This window comes from Orcinus orca, chromosome 14, assembly GCF_937001465.1.
Source record: "Orcinus orca chromosome 14, mOrcOrc1.1, whole genome shotgun sequence".
NCBI classification, from domain to species: domain Eukaryota; kingdom Metazoa; phylum Chordata; class Mammalia; order Artiodactyla; family Delphinidae; genus Orcinus; species Orcinus orca.
This window is the reverse complement of record NC_064572.1, coordinates 3,752,934-3,770,166: the sequence shown is the minus strand read 5'-3', so window position 1 is coordinate 3,770,166 and position 17,233 is coordinate 3,752,934. Positions and strand designations below refer to the sequence as shown.

Genomic DNA, 17,233 nt, shown 5'->3' with positions numbered 1-17,233 from the left:
GTTGTGTAGGGAGGGGTTCTTGCGAGCCCTCCGGAGCGCTTGAGGCTTGATGGTCCGTCCTTCTGAGTCACTTTAGGTGCGTTCATTTTCTACCACTTCGGTCCACCAGCGTCCCACTCCGGACGTGGGGAACGCACCAGGCACGGGCGTTGAGGCCGTTGGAGGGCCCGATGTGCTTGTTGACTGGCGCGCTTGGGTCCCTGTCTCCGGGGCATGGGCCCTTGCTGCTCTCGCGGGATTTGGACGGGCAGACATGTGTAGTGTGAGGCCGGCGCTGCGCTCCCTAGAAGTCGTTGAGTGGTGGGTCTGCTCGGTTCGACCACCACTCCCTTGTGTCCCTTGCGCGTGAAACGCCCACTTTGAAGCACGTGGTCAAGAGAGGGTATCCATCCCCGGAGTCGTCCGTGTGGCCCGGTGGTCGTACTTCCGCTTTACAAGTGTCGCCTGGGAGTGGTTCAAAGTCTCCTACGGACGTGGACGCCGACAAGTTTCCGCCGGCCTTCTCTCTTGATCCCGTTTGCCCTTATTCCCAAATATGTTTTTCTCCGCAGTGGGTAGGGCCCGAATGGCATAACGAGGAGGCACTGGAAGTGGGACCATGGCCTTCACGTCCTCCACGTTCTCCTTCCCACGGGACCGCCACGTCCCGTCCAATAGGACGCCCGGTGCTGCTTCTTGGCCGCCTTGGGAAAACGGTGCGTCCCGGTCCTGTCGCCGTGGTGGAGCTCCTCCCCTGCGTCTACTTTCTCCGAAATCCGCGAGAAGCGGTCATGGGGCTGCGCAGACGTTATTCCCCTGCAGGCCGAGCTGCGTCTACGGGGGAGTGACCGGCGTCCCACTTCTGTTGGCCACGTCGGCGAAGCGCTTGAGTGGACCAGGTCCTCTCACCACAGGGGAAAGCAAGGAAAGTCGCGGGCGAGAGGTAGGGCGCCCCAGGCGCAGCCACGGTTCCGCCTGTGGCTTGGTGGTCGGAGAAGCCTAACAAATGGGAAATGGGGAGCTGCCTGGGGCGTCTGGTGATGGTCGTGTGGAGGCATGAGGCGATGCGCAGTCCTGGGTGGGCGCGGTTGTCAGAAGCTCCTCGTGAGAATCTCGTACTGGAATGGCCTCTGAACGCGCGTGTGGATGAGGAGACAACCCGGAGAGAGAAATGGGACCTATGGTGGGCCAGAAGGGATGAGTTCGGAGGAGTGGAGGTGCACCTTCTCTTCCGTGCCATCCAGATCTATACCGGTGGTTTTTCCTCCATTTGGTTGTTACCTGGCGTCCGCTGCTGCAAGGAAGACTAGACCATACAGCGTTGTCCTGGCAAGAAACAATTCAGTGACGAGAATTTGTTTGGAGATCCATTAGTGTAGACACTGGTGAAGTGAGAAATTCTGAGATCTACAGAACTGAAAATTACTATTGTCGTTACTCAACAGCATTGTAATTACCATTGTTTGTAATTAGTGATAAAACTGAGTAAAGTTGAGTCACACAGTAGCTGATTAATTGGAGATGATCAAAGAGGGGTTTTCAGTATTTCTAAATGCTGCTAAACGGGCAGAGGTCAAGGTGGAGACAGCAGGTATGTGCCAGGTAAGGCTGTGACGTGTGTGAGAATAAAGAGAGGTGCTGAGATTATGGAGGGTTTCTGAATGGTACAAGAGGCTGGAAAGCATTCTTAAAGATATGTGGGGGGATAGATATAAGTTGCAGTTTACAGAAAGAGAAAGGCTCATTGCTAGTCTCCACAGAAGGATTCAGCAGCAGAGTATCTTATCAAATGCTGTTAAAAACACTCCAGGGGGATTCCCTGGTGGCGCAGTGGTTGAGAGTCCGCCTGCCGATGCAGGGGATGCGGGTTCGTGCCCTGGTCCGGGAAGATCCCACATGCTGCGGAGCGGCTGGGCCCGTGAGCCATGGCTGCTGAGCCTGCGCGTCCGGAGCCTGTGCTCTGCAACGGGAGAGGCCACAACAGTGAGAGGCCTGCATACTGCAAAAAAAAAAAAAAAAACTCCAGGTTATAAATCCTTTAGAAACATACCCTACACATTTGCTAGCAGCAGAATTATGCATTGCTGCATTGTTTGTAATATAAACAGATTATTGAATATCAGTGTTCATCCCAACGTGGATTGGCAAAGTGCATTATAGTACATCATCCATTCAGTGCACTGTCGTGCAGGAAACGATGTCTTGATAGAGGATAATTTGCAAAATACTGTCAAATAAATAAAAGCAAGCTATAACAGCACTGTGCCTAGTGTTCTATTTGTGTTTTTAATTAGGGTGCCAAGGAGAAATGTATATTCATATTTGCCTGTATGCACATAAAGACACTCTGGAAGTTTGCCGTGGGAAACCAGATACATGGCTACCTGTGGAGGGCAGGGACTCCTGGGCAAAGAGGGGGAGGTGGTGCGGGGCACAATGTAATGCAATTTTCAGGACCTTCAACCATGTACATGGATTACAACCTCTCTAGAAATCCAAGAAATTGAATTTTTTAAACCTCCAAGGATTAAAATGCATTTACTATTTCTACCGAGTACATGTCAACTTTGTTTTACCATGGAGCTATGCCTTCTCTAAAATGTCTACTCAAGCCTTCCATGGTGATTTTGACTATTTTCCCTTACTTTGGTAGCAGACAAAGAAAACCAGGGGAATCAATGGATGTGTAGTTCATCAGCCCCTGCAGTGGCTCCCCTGCATTTTTCTTTCAAATAGTTTATACACTTTGTTTTTTGGTGCTATTTTCATAAGTTTTATTTGCAAGAAAGAAGATAGAGGAGAAATAAAGCTGTATTAGGGTTTTGCTAGGGTTGCCAGAACAAGTGCAGACTGGGAGGCTTAATTAATTTTCTCACAGCTCTGGAGGCTTTGAGTTCAAGATCAAGGTGTCTACAGGTTCAGTTTCTTCTGAGGCCTCTCTCCCTTGCTCGCAGGTGGCTGCATTCTTACTGCATCCTCAGATGGACTTAACTCTATGAGCTGAGTGTGCATGGCTGTGTCCTAATCTTCTCATAGGGGCACAGCTCTGGATTAGGGCTCACCCTTGTGACCCATTTTAACTTCATCATCTCTCCTAAGGCCCTATTCCCAAATACAGTCACATTCTGAGGTACAAGGGTCTGGACTTCAATATGTGAACTTATAGGGTTTCAGTTCAGACCTGAAGGGAAGCCGCACCCTGTTGGTTGAAGCAGAAATCTCAGAGGAGAGAGGAGTCTTCCCACATGGCCTAGAACTTCTTGACACAGCCAAGTCATGACCCATAAGCCTGATTCCGTGGTTTTGCATGTCTCTGTGACAGAGTGGAGGTCAGGGAATGACTAAGGAATTATGTCCTCAGTACATTGTCACTAAATATTTCTGCCTTTTGGAGGCCAGGTGTTCACAAAAGTGAAGAAGTTATGTTTTGCTCAGCAAGTTCTCGGCCTTGGAAGGTACACAACGCACTGAGGAGTCAACATAAGTGTCTCCCATATCCTGATCAGGCCACGGACACAGGAACAGGAGACAGCCATTAGAGGCCACAGCCTTGCTGGGAAGCAGGTGCATCACCAGTTTAGCTCAATCAGATCTGTGTTCTAGGTGCTGAGCTTGAGGAGGGCGTCAGTCCTGGGACACTGTGGACATGATGCAGAAAAATTACCTTAAACCCTGAGTCATATTTAAATAGAAAAACTGTGAGATATTAATTCTTATTGCCTCCACTGAGCTATAAACTTGGTGAAGGTGATTATGTTATACGTTTCACCTCTTAGTCTCCTGAAAATTCCACATGCTGGATCCCTTGAGACTCTCAAACAATATTTGTTACTTTAGTGAGTGGTGTGGGAGAGAGCTACCTGATTTTTCTTGAAGACTCTTGTCCTATGATAATTTACAAAATCCAGAACACTTGGGAGATATGTTCTCCCTTAAGTATCTGATGGATACTGTGGACCCTCCACCTAGTAATGCACATGCACAGACACAAACACATTGCTGCAGTCGGCCTCAAGTGTTCTATTTCCCTCTTTTCAAGCTCATAGACCAACCCTTTAGCATTCTATATATATGGGCTTTATACTCCTTTTGTGTGTGTGGCTGTGCGTGTGTGCATCAAGAAAGAAAAAGTTAATGGATTTGAAGGGAGAGAACACATCATGTAGCTCCTGCCCTCTCTCAAGCCAATCCGACAGCAGATAAACTTAGGACATAGGCATTCTCCACGGGGACCATCTCTTTTCCCCAGGTCTTTATTTTTCTTTATTTTTAATTTTATTGGAGTATAATTGCTTTACACTGGTGTGTTAATTTCTGCTTTATAACAAAGTGAATCAGCTCTATAGCCTGGTCCTTATTGATTAGCACCATTCTCATTGGAGGAAGAATGGAACTCGTGAGGGGGACCAAGTTCCTCTGACTTCCCTGGCTGAGGGTGGGAGGGGTGCCCCAGCCCCTACCCCTGCCCCCTGCCTCTGGTTACTCCCTGAAATGTAGGGGCCACAGGCTCAGCTGCAGAAGCAGAAAAGCCACTCCTCATCTCTGTGCTTAGTGTTCTCATGCAATATCTCTTCCAATATTTTCACTTTCAGCATATGAGTGTCCTTACTTCGAAGTGAGTCTCTTGTAGACAACATATAGTTGGACCCTCTTTATGTCTATCTTGTCCATTTTTGTTTTTTTTAATGTTATTAAATACTCACCTATATTTTAGTATGAAACATAATTTTATTTCTTTATATTTAAATCTATAAGACCTACATAATTTATCTTAGTATCCAAATTGGTTTAAAAACAGCCACCCCTGACTTTGTATATTAAATAATTCAACCATTTTACACTTAACTTAAAACGACATCCCTATCACATATTAAAATTTTTTTTTTCCTTTTCCTCCTATGTCATAAGAATGTCCACAGGAACTGAATTTAGTTGACTTCTTTAACTGTATAGAATACCTAGTCGTATTATATGAGAAGGCCATGGCAGGAGAGAAATATAATTCTACACACTAGTATGTATTCTAGACTGAATAGTCTCTTTCACTGACCATCAGACTATTTCTACTTGGCTTTGTATTTCCAGTGAAGTTACACTTTCATATCCGCATGGATAGCATGGCTTAAAATGCCCTGTACATCCTCAATATACCTGTGAATTCATTTATCGACATCATTTGGTGCCTACTGTGTACCATGCACCAAGCTAAGGAGTGAACCAGACAAATACAACTCTTCCCACAATGTGGCATGAATATTATCTGGTAGAAGACAATCCTTAAATATTCACACCAATAATCCATCACAGCTGTGTTTGGTGCTACAAAGTATACCCTTTGCAGCTGAGAAGTCTCATTTCCAGATCTGTTCACTTCTGCATACTTTGAGTGCACAGCCGATTTCCAATTCCCAATGAAAAATACCAGAAGGAACTTGGAGAATTATCTTCAGAGTATTTACAAGATGTTACAAGTTAATGAGAGGAGTAGGAAAAAATAATTAAAACAAACCCCTAAAATATTAGGCAACAAAGTCTCATGAGCTCAATGCACTTGGAGACAGTCCTTTAAATTCTCAGGTCTATATCCTGAGCAAAGCCAGGCCCATGGCAGATGAGGTCCCAAACAAGTTAAATAAGATCAAGAATGTGGCAGAAAGGCAATTCCAATGCAGGATCATTTTGCCTTTTGAAAGGGAAAACCTGTTACTACCTCTTTATGTACTGTGACCTATTTTCCTGGGGTGTCCCTATTCTCTACAATTAATAGGTTTCAAAACTGTGGGCAACTGGAAGGGATAATTTTAATAACTGAAACAAAAAATTCCTTTGTGAGAAAAAGAAGAAAGAAAACCAAAAAAACCACTAAATTTTCCAACAAGCAAATTTTACATGCATTGAGAGGCTACAGAGTCACTGACAGTGATTAAACCACAGAGCACCAGTTTTCCAGCTCAAACTGGAAAGGATTTGGTTTCTTTTAATTAAAGTAGATATGTCTGAGGGCATCTAAATATAAGTAATTCTTTTCTTTGTAAAAAATTTCTCCCTCGGGGTGGGATAGGGAGGGTGGAAGGGAGACGCAAGAGGGAGGGGACATGGGCACACATGTGTACATATAGCTGATTCACTCTGTTACAGACCAGAAACCAACATAACATTGTGAAGAAAATATACTCCAATAAAGATGTTAAAAAAAAAAAGTTCTCCCTCAATGAACCCATTTTGATGGTAATAAATAAATATGACTTCATAATAACCTAAAAAAAAAACCCAACTTAAGTTTTTGTTTCTTTTGTTTTTTCAGTACGCGGGCCTCTCACTGCTGTGGCCTCTCCCGTTGCGGATCACAGGCTCCGGATGCGCAGGCTCAGTGGCCATGGCTCACGGGCCCAGCTGCTCCGTGCATATGGGATCCTCCTGGACCGGAGCATGAACCTGTGTCCCCTGCATTGGCAGGCGGACTCTCAACCACTGCACCACCAGGGAAGCCCCAAGAGGCCAATTTAAAACAAAAACAAATGGGTAACTTGTATTTTTACTTTAAAATAAGTTTGAGATTTCTGAAGTCTGTGCTGATGAAAGAGGATGCCAACAAATTCACTCATCACCATACATAAAGTTAAGCTTTCTAAACTAAATCTCTTTAGCATGAGATCAAAAACAGTCTGCTCTTAGAAGATTCCCCAAATGCTATCTCTTCCAATTCTTTAAAAGCTAGCTTCTGTTTCTTCAAGAAGCAAAATACATTCATTTTTTCAAACACCATAGGTATCTGAAATGCAAAATAACCAGCAAGCCACATTCTTTTCCACAGAATTAGCGGGAACTATCACCTGTTTCTCAGATTGTTTATGTCCCTGTTTTCTTTTTTTTCACTGGCAGGACGGTCCAGAACCTCTATTTTGCCTTTTCCATCTTCTGAATGAGGAAGCTTAATTGTATCAATGGTGACTTCACCTTCAGAAGAGGTGCTATCATCTTCATCCTCAAATTCTGAACTGTCCTCTGAACTGTCTTGTGAATTCTCTTGTGAACTGTCATCTTCTTTGAATCAGACTGATTCATCTCAAACAAGGTCATATCCATTTGCATAACTTTTCCGAGAGTGTCAATATTTTCAATATTGAAATGACCAGGTGGTGCAGCTGCCATTTCTTTCCTTAGCTTTTCGTTTGCCTGAGCCATCTGTGGGAGAAAGCTCTGTACTTGGTCCAATAGGGGACTCCTCTCTATCCTGTTTGAAGAGTGGAATTCTTTCTGGAATTACGCTTGGAGTTGATGAGCAACCTGTCCCATATACCTCCGTGGCCGCCGCTGCCCTCCATCAGCAGCTCTCTGGACACCAAGACCCTGGAGCTGACCCGGGAAAATGACGAACAGCTCGCATCGGGCTGGGATTTGCCGTGGGCCTCCCTGCTGCTCGCCCGTCTTCAGAGCAGCCCCTCCAGGCCCAGATGCCGGAAAAAGGCTGGGGACATCTTTGTTTTTTAACTGATGAGTTTAAGCCATATATATATATATATATATATATATATATATATATATATATATATATATATATAAAAATTACTGATATGGAATGACATTTAATTGCCAATTTGTTTTCTGTAATGTCATATAGCTTTTCTGTCCCACATTTTCTCACATACTGACATCCTTTGTTCTTACTTTTTGTACTCATTTTCAAAATTAATTTCTTTGGCTGTGCCAGGTCTTAGTTGTGGCATGGGGGACCTTTGATCTTCTTTGCAGCATGCGAACTCTTAGTTGTGGCATGTGGGATCTAGTTCCCTGACCAGGGATTGAGCCCAGGCCCTCTGCATTGAGAACGTGGAGTCTTCGCCACTGGACCACCAGGGAAGTCCACTGACTTGACTTACTTTTAATTTCCTTCTGTGTATATTCTATAGATAATCAATTTGAGGATACCATGGAGGTTACATATAAAATCCTATCAAACTAGCTTAAACTGATATCAACATAATTTTAATCACACGCAAAATCTCTATTACATCTCCAATTACATTACACATTAATTACATGTTATTAATGTCACAAATCACATATTTACACATTAATTACATGTTAGTAATGTCACAAGTCACATATGTATACATTGTTTTCTGTTTATGTAGATGTATGAATTAGTTATTTGGGGATGCTATAACAAAATGCCACAGCTTGGGTAGCTTATAAACAGAAGTTTATTTCTCATGGTTCTGGAGGCTGAAGTGTGAGATCAAGGTGGTTAGGTAAAGGTCTTTTCTGAGTCATGGACTTTTCATTATATCATCACCTGGAGGAAGGGGCTAGAGAGCTCTCTGGGGTCTCTTTTAAAAGCACACAAGAGACTTCCCTGGTAGGCCAGTGGTTAAGAATCTGTCTTCCAATGCAGGGGACATGAGTTCAATCTTTGGTCAGAGAACTAAGATCACACATGCCAAAGGGCAACTAAGCCCATGCACCACAACTATTGAGCCTGTATGCTGGCTCTACAGCCTGTCTGCCACAACTAGAGAGCCTGTGTGCTGCAACTACCAAGCCCCCATATCACAGCTAGATATGAAGCCTGTGCGTCACAACAAAGATCCCACGTGCTGCAACTAAGAGCGAATGTAGCCAAATAAGTAAATAAATACATATTTTAAAATAAATAAAAGCACACACATTATATTCATGGTGGCTCTGTCCTCATAACCTAAGCACCCCCCAAAGGCCCTACATCCTAATACCAACACATTTGGAGGTTGTATTTTTAACATATGAATTTTTGGGGAAACAATCATGCAATAGCAATAAATTTATAATTATTTTAATATTTTGGTTTAAAAAATATCCTAGAATAATAAAAAGTATAGTTACAAGTCAAAATTATAGTGTTTTCTCTATTTGTCCATTTATTTATCTTTATCAGAGACATATATATTTTCATATGGCCTCAAGTTACTGGTGTCCTTTCATTTGAACTTGAAGTACTCCCTTTAGCATTTCTTGAAGGATAGATATTATGGTACTGAACTCCTTCAGCTTTTGTCTGAGACTGTCTCTCATTTTCCTCATTTTTGAAGAATAATATTGTAAGATATAGAATTGTTGGCAGGTAGTTTCCGCCATACTTTAAGCATATCATTTCACTCTCTTCTGGCCTGCAAAATTTCTGATGAGAAAGCAACTGATAATCTTACTGACAATCACAATTAAGTGGATCATAATAATTGTCACATATAACTTTGTTTATATATATTTCTTAATGCTAACCTATTTACAAAAGTACTTATTGTTTCAAAATTTTGTATTTATCATTCTAAGATTACTTAACAAATCTATATTTTTATTCTACTTATTTATAAAATAAGAGGTTATTAGCCAAAATTATGAATTCATAGCTGAAATGTGTGGTAAAACATTCCTGATAAGCGTTTTTCCATGTCTGAGAATTTTGATATGAACTCCAGCTTTTCAGTTTGATTTTAGCATTGATAGATCCAGTGTGAGGATTCAATGTTGACTAAGGAATTAAAAATCCCTCAGGGCTCTCCTTCATTCATTATAGTAAAAGTGTTTTCTATGCTGTGAAAACTCATGTGTATGTAAGTCTATTGAATGATATTCTCCAGTTAAAATGATCTCCATGTCAGTTACATACACATAGTATGTAAATCTTCTGCAATGGACATCCCCCCTTTGTAGCATTTCTACTAGCTATCATCAAAATTCAGTCTAATTTAGTCCATAAAGTGAACACTTTATGCTGGTCTGGTGTTTACACTGCACTGTAACTGAGTTCTATGAGTCTGCTGAATTCCTAACTTACCTCATTCCCAGGTTTCACATGTGGATGACCAGGGTTCACACCTGAAGAAATTTATTATTTTCTTACAGCTACATTGTTCCACCAGGAAAATAACTTGCCTGGATATCATTTCTTGCTTTTAATGGTCACAGTTTTTGCTTGAAATAAGACAAAAATAATAATTAAATTAAATAAATAAATAAGAAACGACACATGTGACATTTGGGGATTAAATTGTTGAAAAGTACATTACATGGGGAAAGAACATGAATTTGAGGAATACACTAGTGAATAGAAACATGGTTTAGAAAAATGTTAATAAGATGTTCAGTGTTTAGGTAAAAGAAAAGTAAAATAAATTCAGACGCTACAGGGAATATGAGAGGAAACATTATTAAAGAGACCGTGGCAAAGAGAAAAACATGAAATTTTAACTCCCACGTGGACAGGAATTTTGCTTCTCTGAGGTGAAAAGTACAGGGGGAAACGTGAAGAGAAATTGATGTGTGATGCATAATGACAGAATCTGGATAATTTGACTCAATGGCTTCACATACATTTCTAAAAATATCCTTTAGTCGAGCCACCTCCAGTTGACATTCCAAGTGTCCTGCTCCCTCCCCACACAGAGCACATGTGTCTGGAGCTGACTTGGACCCCAGCCTGGGGAAACCCTCCTCTTCCCTCCACACCTACTCTTCTTGCTCCAACTGGGAAATTATATCTGTTTTGCAGAGCGGATGCCCTGGTACGTGTGGGAAATGTTAGATGGATTTAAAGTTCTGTGCTGAGAACAGTGCATGCAATGCAAGCACAGGACAACATGCCAAGGCTCAAGTGTGGGGGTATCAATGGCAGCCCAAGTTCGAGCACCCTGAAGGGGGGAAACACTGAAGGTTGTCACCCGACACTTCACTCAAAGACAGTAAAAGTCTCTGGTTGCTGCTGTTCTTGCCCAAGAAGAAAGACAGGCTGCAGGCTGCTTAGACGTCTCAGCCAGGAAGGAAGCAACGTTTTCATAATGTGGTTAACACTGTTTTCTAACAGAATCCAATAAACATAAGACCCATGAGATTATTACTTGGAGTTCATGTAGAAAGGGGGATACAAGCTGTTATGTGTTTTTTGCTGTTTTCAAACCTCATGGTAGTCCCCCGAGCAGAAGAATTACTTAGCAACATAAAGTCACTTGTCTGTTAGATAAAATAGCCCATATCTGTGTCCAGCATTATTCTGCGTGTTGGTGGCAGACTAGTAAGGAATACATGCGATTGTGGTAATGGAGACTGTATCTCCATGAAGGGGCACATGTGCTGTGATTAGTAAAGGAACACATTCGTTCCAGGTTGCTCTAAGTGCTACAGAAGCATGAGTCAGAGACAAGAGTGCAGCAGCATATGTGGAAGCTGCAGAGCCTATCTCAATAAGACATGCATAAGGAAGTAAATAAATATTGAGAGACGCACTCAAAAGATGAGACAACGGGCGTCCTCCAGCATCACATCTGTGTACATCTTTGTCTGCAATATGTCCAGCAGTTCCTACTCTTTATGAATGAGTTCTACAAACACGTTCTCAAAGGTCAGTGATCTCTAAAGCCCCGTCAATGGCTTCTCTGGGCTGATATGGCATGTGCCTTTCATACATATTCAGAAATATATATATTGTGAAAAAATGTTACTAAAGGAAGCATATGAGGTGTTGTGTAAAATAACCTATCAATTTCCCAAGAAAGTGGTAATTCAAATTCCAGATAGGTTATTATAAAAATTTTACATGCAAATTCATAAGTAATATTCTCCTCCCAATTCCAGGTAAGTCTGTAGGTGCATCAAAAGGCAATCAATAGCCCTGATCTGTCACTTTTTCAATTGACAGGCAGTGGGGATAGAGATAGAGCTGAAGCTCCATGTAAATTTTACGTGTTTTTTTCACGTATTGAACGTGTACCTGGAGTCCTGCTTTTCTTTCCCGGGTTAGAGCTGCAGACACCAGTCGTCAGAACTCATGAGATTTGCTGGCTCCATGTGTCAGGAAAGCCCAGGATCAACATTTCTCTTCTACATAGTTCTCTCCTCTGGGCTTGGAATATGAGACTTAAGTCAGCCCACGCCCTCCCATGGATTTCTTTTACCTGCTGCTGTTTAGTTTTGCTCTATTTATACCTTCACTATGCAAACCTACAATTTTGGCTGCTAACCTAAGACTCTGACTCCAAAATACCCCAGGAAACTTGTCATTCAATTAGGGAAGTCTATAATCCCTCAGTCCTTAAGTTTATTAGTATTATGATTGGTAGTAGTACAATTAATATCTTTATGATTGTAATCACTATTGATATTATTATTTATCACTATTGTTGTTATTGCATTTCTTATTAAGTTTCTCTGCTCATGAATGTATCTAATTTACTGAAGAGTATTGTGGAGGGTTTTCAACAGACTTACATACACATGGTGCTTCCTGGTTCCTGCTGTACTTATGGGTACTTGTGGGTCAGAGAGCCTCCTGAGATACTCAGACTTACCCAGTGGAGCAAGAGACAGCTGTTACTGGTAAGTGAGCCCCAGGGAGGACACTCTTGACTTTCTTGAGCCTCTAGAACAATGTTTAAGTCCTCTTAAGTGACCAGAAAGTGGTGCCAGTGCAAGAGCCCTGGAAGACACCCTTGTCCTGCCAGACTCAGCACAGGATTTTCCACCTCAACTCTGTGCCAGGAACTAATATCATGTCTCCTGGGAAGGCTGGAGAAGGTGTCGCTCCTGGAGTCCAGTCCTCTGAATTAGAAAAGTCAGACCAGGAGCTGACATTGTGACAAGTGAGAAGTAAGGGGAGTATCCTTGGCATGCCTGAACCTGGGGACATGTTCTAAATTCACTCAGGTGTCCAGGAAAAGCTGGTGCAGCACTGGCAGACATAGAGATGGTGATGTGCCTGCTCAAGTAATCATTTCTTTTTCTAAGTCCCCCAGGGAGCCCCTGCACTGTTTGTGCCAACATATCATCCTCCCTGCTGACCCAGGATCACCTGCTTGTTTTCTCCTCTCAGAACAAATTTCTTTGTGCAAACCTAGCATTCTGACTCTACAATATCCCAGAGGACATCTGATATAGGTACCCTGAAATTTACTTAGAGGAGTCTGTACGCAAATCTGCAATCTTTCTATGTTTATTTTTCTCTTTAACAGTAGTAATGGTAATATCATCATAATTCTCACTATTATTGTTTTTAGTCCATTTTATTACCTTTATTAATATGCATTATCTTTGTGGTTGTTTCTACATAACATTGAGTAGACCTGCTCTATGCTAAAGATTGTCTGATTTACTGCAGATCATTATGGAGGGTTTCCCAACATACAAAATACATACACCTAGCTACTCCTGAGCTCCCACAGCACTTAGCTGGGTGCCCTCGACTCAAGGTCTCTATGAAGCTGGGGCTGAGGTCTCAGCTGTCGCTCCACAGGGGAGGATTTGTTCCCAGACTCACTGAGATGGGTACTGGCAGGATGCAGTCTGAGCTGAGAGCCTAGTGCCTCTGCCTGGAGGCCTGGGACTTCCCTGTGTTCTCTCCTATGTGGGCCTCTCCATATGGCACCTAGTAACACCCATGCAGGCTTCCCCAGGTCCAGGGATAAAAGAGAGAGACAGACAGAAACAGAGAGAGAACACAGGATGCAGCAAGTGAGATGTAAGTGACAGAGGTTCTGTCAATGAATCTTAACACTGACCTCCCCTGATTTGCTATATTCTGTTGGTCAGAAGCCAGTCGCTAGCTACTTAGTACTTGCACAAAGAGTGGAGTTTCCTCGCTGCATGTGGATCACAGTCTGTGGCTGGGAACACCCAGGAAGGCATGTTCAGTGGTCTCCCCCAGAACTGGGAAAAGTGGCTGCATTCTGGAAATAACTGAAAGTGATGAAAGTCCAGCCTCACTCATCAGAAGATAAGTGAAAAGGAGACAATGGGTTACGTGTCATTTCTCATCCACTAAAACAGCAAAACAAAAGCTCCCCAAACTCCTGAAACTGGAAACCTTGGTGGGAATGAGGCACAGGACCACTCATTCCCCAGTGGTAGGAGGGGCACCGACTCTTCCTGGAGGGTGTTGGCTGCCGCATCCCCAGATGCCACCCACTTGAATAAGGAGGTTACTTCTAGAAAGCAAAGGCGCAGTTGTCAGAGGTGTGTATGAAGAGTCCACGTGGGTGATGTTGTCTGTCTTATTTCTAAGAGCCCTGCATGGACACCTGCGTCCAGAGGGGAGCTGCTTCCACTGACAGTGAGAACAGGCTGCAGCTCTTTAAAATGACAGTGTCCGTACTACCCAAAGCAGTCTACAGGTTTAATATGATCACTAGCAAATTACACATGACATTTTTTCACAGAAGTAGAAGAAATAACCCTAAAATGTATATGGAACCATAAAAGACCCAGAATTGCCAAAGCAATCCTGAGGAAAAAGAACAAAGCAGGAGGCATAACCCTCCCAGTCTTCAGACAATGCTACAATGCTAATCAAAACAGCATGGTATTGGAACAAAAACAGACATATGGGTCAATGGAACAGAATAGAGAGCCCAGAAATAAACCCACAGACCCATGGTCAATTCATCTCTGATGAAGAATAGACAATGGGGGAAAAGACAGTCTCTTCAGCAAGAGGTGTTGGAAAAGTTGGTTCATGCAAATCAATAAAGTTAGAACACTCTCCCACCATACAAAAAAAAAAACTCAAAATGGCTTAAAGGCTTAAATATAACACATAACACCATAAAACACGTGAAAGGGAACATAGGCAAAACATTCTCTGATATAAAGTGTACCAGTGTTTTCTTAGGTCAGTCTCCCAAGGCAATAGGAATAAAAGCAAAAATAAACAAACGGGACCCACTCAAACTTATAACTTTACTCACAGCAAAAGAAACCATAAACAAAATGAAAAGACAACATACAGACTAGGAGAAAATATTTCCAAATGATGCAAGGCCAACAAGGGCTTAATTTCCAAAATATACAAACAGCTCATACAACTCAATAATAAAAAACCGAACAAACCAATCAAAAACTGGGCAGAAGACTGAAACAGACATTTCTCCCAAGAAGACATACAGATGGCCAATAGGCACACGAAAGGTTGCCCATCATCACTAATTATTAGAGAAATGCAAACTAAAACTACAATGAGCTACAACCTCACACCAGTCAGAATGGCCAGCATCAAAAGTCTGCAAATAACAAATGCAGGAGGGGGTGTGGAGAAAAGGGAACCCTGCTACACTCTTGGTGGGAATATAAATTGACACAGCCACTATGGAGAACAGTATGGAGGTTACTAAAAATAGAGTTGCCATATGATCCTGCAATCCCACTCCTGGGCATATATCCAGAGAGAACGATAATTCAAATAGATACATGCACCCCAATGTTTGTAGTAGCACTATTTATAATAGCTAAGACATAAAAGCAACTTAAATGTCCATCAACAGATGAATGGATACAGAAGATGTGGTACATATATACAACGGAATATTACTCAGCCATAAAAAGAATGAAATAATGCCATTTGCAGCAACATGGATGCAACTAGAGATTAGCATACTAAGTGAAGTAAGCCATAAAGATAAATACAAATGCTATATGGTATTACTTATATGTGAAATCTAAAATATGACACAAATGAACCTATCTACGAAACAAAACAGACTCACAGACATAGAGAACAGACTTGGGGTTACCAAGTGGGAGGGGGTTGGGGAACGATGGACTGAGAGTTTGGGGATAGTAGCTGCAAACTATTGCATATATAATGGATAAAAAACAATGTCCTACTGTATAGCACAGGGAACAGGATATTCAATATCCTGAGATAAACCATAATGGAAAAGAATATAAAACAGATGTATATATGTGTATAACTGAGACACTTTGCTATACAGCAAAAATTAATACAACATTGTAACTCAACTATATTTCAATTAAAAAAAATCAGTTGATGTGAACAACATTAAAGGCCAAATGATCCTAAGAGTCATATACAGAGCATTCTATCCAACATATGCTGAATACACAGTCTTCTCAAGTGCAGAAAAAATATTTTCTAGAAAAGACCACATGATAAACCACATATCAAATCTTAGTGATCTCAGGAAGACTTAAATTATACCAAGTATATTGTCTGAGCATATTATTAAACTAGAAATCAATAACACGATGAAAACTGGAACACTAATGAATACAAAAAATTGATCAACACTCTCCTGACCAACTAATTTATCAAAGAATAAATTTAAGAAGAAATAAGACAGTATTTTGAGACAAAGTGAAATGGAAACACAGTATACTAAAGGTTATGGGATGCAGCAAAAGGAGCGTTAAGAGAGAGGTTTATTGCAACAAATGCCTACCTTACGAGTTAAGAAATATCTCGAATAAAAAACCTAACTCTTTTGTTCAAGGACCTGGAAAAAGAACAAACTGAGCCCAAAATTAGCGAAGCAAGAAAATTATAAAGATTACAGCAGAAATCAATGTCATAGAGATAGAGGAAAACAACAGAAAAGATTAGTGATACTAAGAGTTGGTTCATTAAAAGATAAAATTTCGAACCTTTTGCTAGACTAACCAAGGAAAAGGAGAGAAGACCCAAATCAACAAAATTATAAATAAAAGAGAAAACATTACAACTCTACTTCAGCGATAAGAAGGATAACATGTTACTTTGAACAACTACATGCTAACAAGCTGGGCAACCTAGATAAATGGAAAAAATTCTTAGAAACATACAACCTACCAAAAGTGAATTAGGAAGAAAGAGAAAATCTAAATGAAGCAATTAGTAGTATGGAAACTAAATCAGTAATCAAAGCTCTTCAAATGAAGAAAAACTCAAGATCAAATGGCTTCATTGGTAAATTTTACCAAATATTTAATGCATTAATGCCAATCCTAAAAGTCTTCAAAAGAGAAAGAGAAAAAAATGAATGAGGAGGAATAGCTCCCAAACTCATTTTACAAGGCCAGCATTACTTTGATATAATAATCTGAAATGGACACTGCCAATTACAGGCCAATAACACTGATGAATATAGGTTTAAAAATTCTGAATAAATACTAGCATATCAAATAAATGGGATGCATCATATTAATAGAACAAAAGGAAAATATAATATCAATAGGCACAGAAAAAGCATTTAATAAGTTAGGTATAAAATGAATGTAACTCAACATAATAAAGGCTAAATATCGGGACTTCCCTGGTGGCGCAGTGGTTAGGAATCTGCCAGGAAATGCAGGGGACATGGGTTCAAGCCCTGGTCCGGGGAGATTCCACATGCCAAGGAGCAACTAAGCCCGTGCACCACAACTACTAAGCCTGCGCTCTAGAGCCCGTGAGCCACAACTACTGAGCCTGTGTGCCACAACTACTGAAGCCCACATGCCTAGAGTGCATGCTCTG

The 17,233-nt window shown here is 41.5% G+C and overlaps 1 pseudogene; it reads right to left on the bottom strand.

The window, feature by feature from the left end:
* Positions 1-5,472: 5,472 nt before the first annotated feature.
* LOC125961081 (NOP protein chaperone 1-like) lies at positions 5,473-9,798 on the bottom strand (annotated as a pseudogene).
* Between the last annotated feature and the right edge of the window lie 7,435 nt (positions 9,799-17,233).